Source organism: Dromiciops gliroides, chromosome 3 (assembly GCF_019393635.1).
Source record: "Dromiciops gliroides isolate mDroGli1 chromosome 3, mDroGli1.pri, whole genome shotgun sequence".
Classification (NCBI taxonomy): Eukaryota; Metazoa; Chordata; class Mammalia; order Microbiotheria; family Microbiotheriidae; genus Dromiciops; species Dromiciops gliroides.
In genome coordinates this window covers 429,770,358-429,782,535 of record NC_057863.1, presented here as the reverse complement: position 1 = coordinate 429,782,535, position 12,178 = coordinate 429,770,358, and the positions used below count along the sequence as shown (strand labels likewise).

Below are 12,178 nucleotides of genomic sequence, written 5' to 3'. Positions count from 1 at the left end.
ATACCAACTGATATAGGTAGGGAGCAGGGTATGCCCCTAAGTAGAGTCTCAAAGAATGTGTTATAAAGCCCTTCTGTTTTGCATTGTATTTTCGTTTTGTTTTTGGGGACAAGGAGGGTTAAGTGACTTGCCCAGGGTCACACAGCTAGTAAGTGTCAAGTGTCTGAGGCCAGATTTGAACTTAGGTCCTCCTGACTCCAGGGCCAGTGCTCTATTCACTTCACCACTTAGCTGCCCCCTGTTTTGCATTGTTAACAATCCATTTCCTCTAAACAAAAAGACCACATGATCCCTACAGGCAGAAACTACATCTTATCCTTTTTATTCTTCCATTGCACCTAAGAGTGCCTTGTGTGTAACATACACTAAATGTTTTGTTGCTGTTGTTAAAGTAGCTGTTGATTCTGTAAGCTGTTACATGCAAATCTAAAATAGGATGGCAGTTAAAAAGGGAGTAGGAAGACATTTCCTGCCTTCCCATGAAGTTACTAAGGCAGGGGAAAATTTAAATAAATTGTCTAACATTTTTCTTTAGCTGTCAGGGAACTATCTATTTAGCTATTTATACCATAAAATCATTTAATAATCATTTTTAAAAGGATGACATTTTATTTCATTCATAGACTATTTCTTAGCCACCTGGATGACATCCTCTTCCTCCCCTAAAACTTGAGAAATGTCCATTGTTTTCAAAAGCTTTGTTTTGAAATACATTCCATAATTTAATTAGATGAAAAGTTATATATCTTGAGCTGTGAGTGAATTGATATTGAGAGAATAACTGTTGCCCTATTTGCCCAGATCATTGTCAGTAGGTTTACAGAATGCATTGAGAAATATTCCAGAGTTGTACAATACTTTATATTCACATGAGGGAAAGCAGATTGAAGATTTTTATTAGAAAATTGATCTTTGGGAAATGGAGGACTATGCAAAATTTTAACTTCTTTCCTCAATTATCAAATTATTAAATCAATTGTCAAATTATCAAAAATGATTTTGAATTTAGTTTTTTGATAATCATAAGGTGGAAGAATAAGTAAAAAATACTGATTGTCTGCTGAATCCAAATACAATGTAATTAGCCATTAAGAAATATGTGTGGGGGCAGCTAGGTGGCGCAGTGGACAGAGCACCAGCCCTGGAGCCAAGAGTACCTGAGTTCAAATTCGGCCTCAGACACTTTAACACTTACTATCTGTGTGACCCTGGGCAAGTCACTTAGCCCCAACTGCCTCACTAAAAAAAAAAAAAAAAAGAAATATGTGTGGAGTTATTAACAATTTTCTGGTTCAGACTTGCTACTGATGGAGAAAGTAGGTAGCATTTTGCTATTTAGGTATATGTACACTAACTTACACATGACATTGTCTGAGGCTGATAAGGTATGTGTTAAGATTTTTTGAATAGTGATGCAAATGAAGTATTATAGAATTTATTTTCAAATTGTTAAGTCAGTGCTATAATTTTAAATATCAGTCTTTTTGGTTTTTTTGGTGGGGCATTGAGTGTTAAGTGACTTGCCCAGGATCATACAGCTAGTAAGTGTCAAGTGTCTGAGGCTGGATTTTGAACTCAGGTCCTCCTGACTCCAGGGTCCGTGCTCTATCCACTGTGCCACCTAGCTGCCCCTTAAATGTCAGTCTTAATATCTTCCCCACTTTCTTGGGGGAAAAGAAGCATATCTTTCTTTCTCCTTTTTCTTGTCTCTTTTTTATCTCTCAGTTATCTCACCCCAAATCATTCTAATAGTCCAGAATCTGCAGAACTAGGAACAATGGATGAAAGTGAAAAACAGGGAAATTTAGGCTTGGTATATGAAAGACTGCCTAATAATTAGAAGTATCCCATTGTAGATTAGTGTGGAAATTTATTTTGATTTTGGGACCCTGCCTTTGGGCTGTGATTTGAAAGCCCTAGGCCCTCAGGGATTTTTTCTATGTAAAAGGGGCTGGTGTCCCTCCCCCTCCACTTCAGCTGAGCCAAAAAGCCCCATGGGCTTTCCAGGACCCCAGATCAGACCACTGGGGAAAAAAGCCCCAGCTCCCTACGCCCTGAGGGGAGCTGCCCCGGAGATCCCAAGCTTGTCCTGCCAGGCCCTAGCATAGCCCATGTGGAGGTCCCAGGCGCACAGCATGGGGCACAGGCCCCTTGAGCCCTGCTGGGCATAGTCCTAGTGCAGCCGGCGGATTAGCTTGGCATGTGTGGGGGTGCAGGGAGCCCGAGGTTTGAGGGGAGAGAAGGAACATATATACAGGGGAGAAGACAGTGAAGGGGGAGCTGGAAGATTAAGGGAACAGAAGGAGACGGTACAGGTGAGGGGAGAAAGGGAAGTGGGAGAAAGAGAGGTTGGAGAAAGCGAGGAAGGGCTATGATATAGAGATGCTAGAGATGCCAGGGGTTTGGCAACAAAGGTGAGGATGCTAAGGGACTTTTCAGGAGGGTCAACAAAGTGAAAGGGGCTTGGAGTTAGAAGAAAGGAGCTGAGTAGTGAAAGTGAAAGAGCAGAGGAGCTAGAGTGAAGGAGAAAAAGAGTGAAAGTTGGAGAAAGCTGGAGCATACCCTAAAGCAAGAGGCGGCAATGGCCCTTATCATATTAAAAGCAGACAGGCTGTATAACTGCATTTCTTTACCCTTATCTTTTACATTGATTTTTATAAATAAATTCTGCTTTGATTATTTAATTATGAGGCTTCTTAATCGTTTGTTTATCAATTTGGGAGAGGAGCAGAGTGGAGAAATTTTTAAAAGGCCCTAACAGACTGGTTTAAGAAATTAATAGCAGTCAGATAGCCAGCCAGCCAAAAGTCCCCAGATTAGTCCTCCAGTAATTTTAGGCCCCTCCAGCCAAATTAGGCCCAGTTAGTTTAAAATATTTTACACTTGAATGGCGACTGTGGAAGGACTTACTGCCCAATTATAATTTTTCTAAAGTTATAATTTTTCATTTAATTATATTTTTCATATAAGTCCAGTTATATAATTTTTCAGATTAGTTATAGTTAATTTTTTTTTACATTGGTCTGCCCCAAGAGGTAGGGGCTCCCTCTTTGTAAGAGGGCTTAATGAAAAGATTGCATGGCTATTTGTTGGATACGTGCCTTTGGAGAAGATTATTGTTCAGGTATGGATTGGACTAGATGTCCACTGAGGTCCATTCCAACTCAGAGAGTCTGTGATTTATTCATCTATTTATTAAGTAGACACATACTACTTTCAGGGTCCTATGCCAGCTGCCATGGGGGACATAAAGAGGAATGAGATGTGGTGCAGTATAAAAAACATTCCATTTAGAATCAATTCAAGTCAACAAAACTTTATTAAGCACCTTCCATGTCCCAGGCACTGTGGCTGGGTCAGAGAACCTTCATATGAATATCGATTCTACCACTTAATTGTGTGGCCTTAGGAAAGTCACTTAATCTTTCTGGGTTTCAATTTTTTCATCTGTAAACCAAAGAAATTGGACTTCTAACACTTCTAACATTCCTTCCAGCTCTAATGATCCCAAGACATGCCTTCAACAAATGACCATTTATGCTGGGTCTGCCAACTAAATAACCACATTGTTCGGTAGATTAGGCCGAGCACAATAAATAATTATGGAATTGAAACTGATTAATTGAATTGGGGAAGTGAAGTCAATCATCAAATAGCATTTATTTATTGTTTCCTGTATGTCAAACACTATGCTAAATTCTGAGGAGACAAAGAAAGGCAAAAAGCAGTTTGTCTCAGGGAGCTCACAGTTTAAGGTGGGAGACAACACATAAAAGAATATGTACAAACTAGATATATACAGGATCAATTGGAGATAATCAACTCACAGTAAGGGGGATCAGGATCTAGGCTCCTTGAAGAAGGTGGGATTTTGTCTGAGACGTGAAGGAAGACTGGAAGAAGAGATGAAGAGGTAGATTGTTCCAGGCATGGCAGATAGTCAGTGAAAATTGCTGGACCTGAGAGATGGAGTCTGGTATTAAAAGGTTAATGTCCCTGGGTTGACGAGTATATGAAAAGAAGTAAGGTATAAGAAGGTTGGAGAGATAGGAAGGAGACATGTTATAAAGGACTTTAAAAGTCAAGCAGAGCTCTCTTTTGCCTCCTGATTGTCGCCATCATGGGTCGCATGCACGCTCCCGGGAAGGGCCTGTCCCAGTCGGCTTTGCCACCGCTGCAGCGTGCCCACGTGGCTAAAGCTTACCTCAGACGACGTAAAGGAACAGATTACAAGCTGGCCAAGAAGGGCCTGATGCCCTCCCAAATTGGTGTGATCCTGAGGGATTCTCATGGTGTGGCACAAGTGTGCTTTGTAACTGGCAACAAAATTTTGAGAATTCTCAAGTCCAAGGGACTTTGCCCCTGATCTTCCTGAAGATCTTTATCACTTGATCAAGAAAGCTGTTGCTGTTCGCAAGCATCTTGAGAGAAACAGAAAGAATAAGGATTCTAAATTCTGTCTGATTCTCAACGAGAGCCGAATTCACAGGCTGGCTCATTACTACAAGACCAAGAGAATGCTCCCACCCAATTGGAAATATGAATCATCCACAGCCTCTGCTCTAGTTGCATAAATTTTGGTTTATTTACTAAAATAATAAAATCTCATCTAGATTAAAAAAAAGTCAAGCAGAAGATTTTGTATTTGATTTAGGAGGAAGAAAGAGCCACAGTTATTTATTGAATGATAGGAGTGGTTGGGAGTTGGGCAGGGGTACAGACATGGTTAGACTCATGGCTTAGGAAGGTCAATTTAAGAACTAAGTGGAGAATGGACTTGAGGCTTGGAGGCCAATAATCAGACTCATACCATCCAGGCAAAAGGGAACAAGGGCCTGTTCAGGGAGCTGGCAGTGTCAGAAGAGAGCAGGGGATGGAGTTGAGAGATGTTAAGAAAGTAGATGGAGACAAGGAGAGAGTGAGGTCCTGCCCCTTTTCCTGCAAATAATACAGCATTGTTTTGTTTTGGTGCTGTTGGTTTTGTGGTGGTGTTGTTTATTTCTTGCCTCAGTTTCTTATCTGACTGACCTGTTAAACCAAATTGGATTTAAAAAAAAATTAGTCTGTGACTCATCAGCCTCTATTGGCACTGAAACAAGGAGAAAAAATATGTAGATATATAAGAAACCAAGGCAGCCAAGTATATCAATACCTCTGAGAATTTTAGACTTAGCCTTGAATTAATCCTGGCCCTCACCTTCCCCACCTCCCCAAGGTTTGGGCTTGTATAATGAAGGAAGTATATACCACCCACTGATGAGGGGTACATCACTTGTTAATCAGTTGTACAGCCCTGACAGGAACTGTAGACCTTTTGACTTTCATGGAAGGACCTTTTTGCACACATACAGCCCGGCCTGCCTGGGTAAGACAGGTAAGACGAACTGTCTGCCAAACCCAGCTCCACCTACCCCCTGACCCAGAATATAACATTTCTCCTGAGCAGCTAGGAGCCCTACCCACCAACTGTCAGCTGCCTCCAAACCAAGAACTCCTCATAGGAACTCCCAGAATGACCCCCACCTCTCAGAACCCCTGCTCAGAACCCCACCCATCACACTGAGAGACTGCTGGAAACTTTGGGAACTCAGACCTAGATTTGAACAGAAACCAGGGAGCCCCACCCAGGAAGCCCTGTTCACCCAACTGAAACACACTGGGCCTTGATGAAATTGCATTGAGAAGTGCAAATACTGATGCTGATTCCTTCTTTTTGTTTTTGTTTTTTTTGGTTTTTGTGGGGCAATGGGGGTTAAGTGACTTGCCCAGGGTCACACAGCTAGTAAGTGTCAAGTGTCTGAGGCCGGATTTGAACTCAAGTACTTCTGAATCCAGGGCCGGTGCTTTATCCACTGCGCCACCTAGCCACCCCCGATGCTGATTCCTTCTTAATTCTGAATCTTGGAGGAGCCCCTCAGAGCATGACATTCTAGGACCCTTTCTCTAGGAATCAGAGATAGCATGAAACCTGGCTGACAATGAACAGTAACCCCTACTGCACCTCCTACCCACAATGACGCTGATTACACCTTTTTCCTTTCACTGCTGCATCACCTGGCAGGACCTTCCACCAGCTTTCACAGGCCCTGGCATCCTGCCTGAGTCCCTTGGAGTCCCACTGAATTGATGACATTGACTTCCCCCAGAGATTTGGTGATAACTACTAAAAGCTCTGCCCACCCTTTGACTGGGGCCCAGAACAAACAGAGGTAATTCCTATCCCCTCCCACTCTACTGCTGTGAATGTAGGCTTTGCCACAGCAGTTCTAAACTCAACCTACTTCATGGAGGCCAATTGCAGGTTCTCTCCTCAGGATCACTATCTCCCTCTCACTTGCTGATGGACTTCAGAACATTGCTCTCTAGCCTACCTACAAAAAAACTGATCACCCACACAAACACAAGTTCTCATCTGACACAGTGGCCATTCGGACAACCACCCACCTGCTTATGCAGTACCTGGTCCCCAGTTGCTGGAACAACTGGATTTCCCTGGAAGCCTCCCACCTTCCAACAGGAAAATAACCACCAAGAATCTAGCTGTTTGGAAAACTAAGTAGTTGAGAGTAAACAATTTGATCCAGATCTTTTCTGTACGCCAAGCTCTAATTATAAGGTTTTAAAGAGAAGTATGATCCAAATGATAAAAGGGATAAAAAAATTATCCAAGTAGGGAGTTCCAACCCAGAAAAATAGGCAAGGGATAGCCTTAAGTGTAAGTAAGAGATGATGAAGGAAGGCAGAAGTGGAACCTGGAGATTAGAAGGAAAAAAATGTTAGGTTGGAGAAAAAGGGGGAGGAGTAGAAAGGAAAAGCTAAGGTTCCTCTCATAGAGTGCAATATTAAGATGCTACAGTAAATCCCCAGTGACAGAGATTGGGCAAAAAAAAAAAACTTAAGCAAAAAAAAAATTAGACTTATTCTCTTGAACTTAAAATGGAGACCAGATGTCCATTTTGGGATGTACTGTAACAATGTACTGAAAGATGGTTGAGAAAGTTCATGAATAGATAATTTTTAAGCAGGAAACTGTAGGCCAGGCTGTTTTGTTTTGTTTTGTTTTTTAACCCAGTATATGTAGCAGTGAATTCAGTGAATTCCTTTCAGCAAGAATCAGGCATAAATTAGGAGCCAGCTGGAGTTTAGTGATGTGACAAGTGCTATGCATTGCATTTTGTTTCACATTCTTACCCAGTATTGAGTAATTAACCAACATAAGCTGAGAAATAAATCATTTTTCTTGTTTTAGTAGGGTCCTAATGTGCTTTAAAATAAATTATTTCAAATTGATTTTTTTCTTCTTTTAACCATGAAAGTATGTGCAAACATGTTTAAATGGGCAAAACAACATGGAATCTAAGTATGATTCTAAGTAAGATAAGTTAAACTTATCTTCAAAACTGGTTCTATTCTTCAAGATTAGGTTCTCTGGGAATAAAATGCAGCAAAGGAATATACAAAGAAAGTGATAACAGTTGGAACACTATAGGATAGCTAGGAGAACATAATGATCTCACTCTGAAAATTACCCTCTTTCAATGACTTAACAAAAATGGAAAAATCCTGGATCCAGATAAAACCACCTAAAGCAGCATCTAGCTGTACATTATCATTAAGGTAATCACATGCATAATTATAACATTATTATAATAGTCCAAATTATTTAATTAGCAAATAATTGATCACCTACTATGTTCAAGACAGTGGAAAAATTACTGAAATAAATACTTAGTGAAAAGGTGATAATAATACTGACAATTAAAAAGTGTTCCAAATCTTACAGAATACTTGTATAGATATCACATCTGGCCCTCATAATAATCCTGTGAAATAGTGAAAGGGTCCCATTTGAGGAATTAAAAAACTGAGGTTTAATTGATTTTCCCAAAGCCATATGGGTAGGAAGTATCAGAGCAGTGCCCCGAATCTATTCTTCTGACTTTGCAGTTCAATGCTCTTTCCGTTTTGCCCAATTGGGTTGCATCCAATTGGGTTGCATTCACACACACACACACACACACACACACACACACACACACTTTCTTCTTTAGTGTACAGAATAACAAGGGAAACAAGGCAGGGATAGTTGGCCACAAAATGGCAGTCCTGACTTAAATAGATCCTTTACTTAGATCCCTCACATATGGCATGAATGGCTTGTGCATGAAGGGATTACAGATTTCTCCTCCAGACCTAGGATTTCCTTCCTCTATTCTTTCTTTCCTCCCCTATCCCCTTATGTCAAAGTGGCCTCTATCCATTCCCCTAATAGCAGACCTCCCTTCTCTCCTCCAGCCAGTGCTAATCCAAGGCAGGATCTGCAGTCCTGGGTCTAATGAAGGCAAGGAGGTAGGCGAATCATAGTAGTAGTTCTCCCTCCCCTTATAAATTCTTCAATTTATTTATTCTTTTTTCAATTTATTCAATTTATTCATTCTTTCATCCAATAGCATGTAGTAAATACTTACTGTGTGCTAAACTCTCAGAATGCCAAGACAAAAATTGAATAGTTCAGGCCCTTGGGAAGCTTACTCCTTCATCATATCTTCAACCCTACTTCTGTCTCTTAATCCTTTCATTACAATACTCCAGCTTTTGCCCTAGCTCCTTTGATAAAATGCCAGAAAAAAAATAACAACACTTTTTTATAGAAGGGGAAGCAACAGATTATGCCTAAAGTCAACATCAATCTTGAATACTTTATCTACAAAGATGCACCACTATGTAACCTTTGTCTTTCCCTAAACAGTCTAAGTGGAGAGTGGGGGAAGAGGAAATGGAGGGAATTTTCCTTATGAAGGGAGAGGGATAGTGGAGCTCTCTCTCATTTAATTGAGAATTTAAAAGTGGACAGAGCTCTTGAAAATAAAGATGAAATCTTAAGTCCTTCTGTTTGTCCTTATCACTGTGATCTGGTTTCTCTTTTCCTCCTTAGGATAGTCATTTGTGCTGGTGACATCAGAATTTCATTCTTGAGAGCCTACCATCCCACTTGGTATGACTCCTTCAGTAGAAGCCTTTCTCTGACTTGTATGAAATCACTTTTCCCCGAAATCTAGGTTGAATGTGTATTAGTTTTCCTCTCCCACATTTAAGATGTGATCTGACATAGAGAGAAGTAGTGTCATGTACTGGAAAAATATAGACTTGTGCCAAAAATATCTGGGTTATAGTCAAAGATGTCACTCAGCTTTGTGAACTTGGATAAGTGATGTTTCTCCAGGCCCCTATTTACCCTTCTATAAACTGTGAGTATTAATATTTACCTCATAAGATTGTTGTGATAAAAGTGCTTAATAAATTGCAAAGTACCATATCAATGGGAAGTTTTTGTTTCTGTTGTTGTTCTTTCATTTCCTAATAGACTGTAAGCTCCATGAGGTCAGGGACTATGTTTTATCTAAACTTTAAATGGGCCCCATGTAAAGGAGCAACTGGATAGTTCAGTGGATAGAGTCCAGTCGGGAAGACTGGAGTTCAAATCTGGCCTCAGATACTTATTAACTGTGTGACCTCAGACAAATCTTTTAACCCTGTTTGATTCAGTTTCCTCATCTGTAAAATGAACTAGAGAAGAAAATTGCAAACCATTCATTCCAGTATCTTTGCCAAGAAAATCCTAAATGGGGTCACAAAAAGTCAAACATGACTGAAATAATAGAACAACAAATATGTGCCCCAGTGTTTAGCACAGTGCTTTGTTCTAGCAAAACAAGTGCTTAATGAATATTTGTTTAATTTGTGGTTGAATTGAAAATGTAATATATATTGATATCACTCTATTTAAATTGTATATAATTTGTATTTTAATGGAGAAATTATTTTTAGGAAAATGGTCCCTAATAGAGGACTTAGAATTAAGAATATGATACAGTTTTCAAACTTTGGTATTTGTGGATTAGTTATAAGCAGTTCAGGAATTCTTTACATTGAGAACATAAGGAAGATAGCATTTTAAAGGGCTTTTAAGACTACTGAATAATCTTAAATTTGATCAATTCTACCTCATCTTAAAGAGGGTCTTTCAAACCAGAAAAGGTTGTAATGCATTAAAACAGTCATTGCAGGCTACTTGGTTTCATTTTTTTAAAAAGAGGCATTACTGAATTCTGCACACTGTTCGAAATCATACTGATTGACAAAGACATAAAGAACTGAATAAAGCAAGCTAGCATGCCATTTCAGAGACTGACAGTTTATAGTATCTAGAAATTGTTGGATACTAGAAATGAGAGAGGGGTGAAGACCATTGCAACATTATAAATATGGTTGTGAGATCTGAGTCTGTTATTCTCACAACTGCTTTCTGAATCAATGCTCCCCAAAAGCCCTACTGAATGGTAGATGGCAAAAGAAAAGATCACCTACAATGAAATACTGAAATAAAGCATCTACCTTCATTGGAGGGTTGCCCACACCAACAGATCTTCCTTAGGCTGGTCACAAGAACAAGATTTACAAGAGCAGGATGCTTACATAGACTTTATCTGATGAATTAATATGGCATAATTATGAGCAAAAATGATAGAAGAAAGACTCTGAGGCTATGTCTCAGTGAATCCTTTGCAATGTGGCATAACTGGATGCCTGGGAAATGACAACTTATGGACCAGTTTGCATACAGCTCAAAAAAATGGAGTTGTTCTTCCTGAATATTCTTGGGCCAGCTCTGACTCTAGGAAGTGGAGTGATAGGCCCTTTGGAAAGAGGCTACAGAAACTTGTTAATGTATAAACCTTATTCATGTACTTTATGAAAATGAATGGTGATCCTGAACTGGAATTTTCAACCACACCTATACACCAAGATTATAATTATAATGGTTCAGCAACATTTCTTAAAAATGAAAGATAGCTGCATACAGTAATAGCCCAACCCCACCCTTCAATTTAATAGTCAAAATTTAGAACTCTTAGTTATCTAGGATACAAATACCAAGCTATAAATGAAAACTCCTTTAAGAAGTGAAGAAAATAAATGCTATAGAATTCATGCTGGTTACTCTTCAGGAGAAGCATGGAGCCCCCACTATGGCCTAATTTGATTTAGAATTGTGACATCTAATAAAACTAGCCACCTTATTTCCCTGGTAACCTGGAGGAGAACAAAATGGGATTGTTTCATGTAAAGGTAAATAGCACCAAAGGTCCTCAAACAAGAGCAAGGGATTTGACTACCTGAATTTGAATCTTGCCTCAGAAACTTACTAGCTGTGTGACTCTGGACAAGTCACTTACCTTCTTTGTATCTCCATTTCCTCAAATGTAGAATGGAGATAATAATAGAAGCTACCTCACAGGATTATGGTGAAGATCAAATGAGTTAGCATGTGTGAAATGCTTTGCAAACCTGAAAGTGAAAAATTAACTGGGCAAGACATTTCATATTCTCGGGCCTTAATTCCCTTATATGTAAAATAGTGACAGGGTATAAGGGTTTTTGCTAACCTTCAAATACTATATAAATGTTAACCACTACTACTATAACTTACTATTTGTGTAACATTTGTCAAGGCCTTTAAACATTTAGGCTCTCAGTTCTTTCATTTGTAAAATGAAAGGATTGGACTACATTGTCTATAAGGTCCTTTCAGCCAGAAATATATCACTACTGAAATAGTCAAGTAGCAGAGAAGGGGAAGGAAAAAAATAAGAGACCCACCCCAAATTCTATGAAGGTATTTATCTCTGTGTCTCTAAAATAATGTCACTCAAAGTGTTTGGGGTCTTAGGGTCTCAGAAAAAGATATGGCACATTCCCATTTTAAAAGACTTAAAAGTTATGTATTATTTTTGGAAACAATTGAATAGCTCTATTTAGCACAGAGGCTAAGGGGTTCATAGGATTACAGTATCAGCTTTAGAGCTAAAAAGTATCTTAAAGACCATTGAATCCAACTACTTCATTTTATAGATGATGAAATTGAAGGACAGAAAGATTATCCACAGTCAAACAGCTAGTAAGTGTCTAAGTTAGACTTCATACTCAGGTCTTTCTGATTCCAAGTCCAGCACTCTATCCCCCTGTACTTATTGGTTAGTCAGTCAATAAGGATTTATTTATTGCCTACTATGTGCCCAGATACGGTGTCGAAGCACTTAGGATCCAAGAAAGGCAAAAACACAGTCCCTCCTCTCAGTGAATTCAAATTCTAATGGAGAAAATAACAGGCAAATAA

The 12,178-nt window shown here is 39.4% G+C and overlaps 1 pseudogene; it reads left to right on the top strand.

The window, feature by feature from the left end:
• The first annotated feature begins 4,120 nt into the window (after positions 1–4,120).
• LOC122750899 lies at positions 4,121–4,574 on the top strand (annotated as a pseudogene).
• Positions 4,575–12,178: the final 7,604 nt, after the last annotated feature.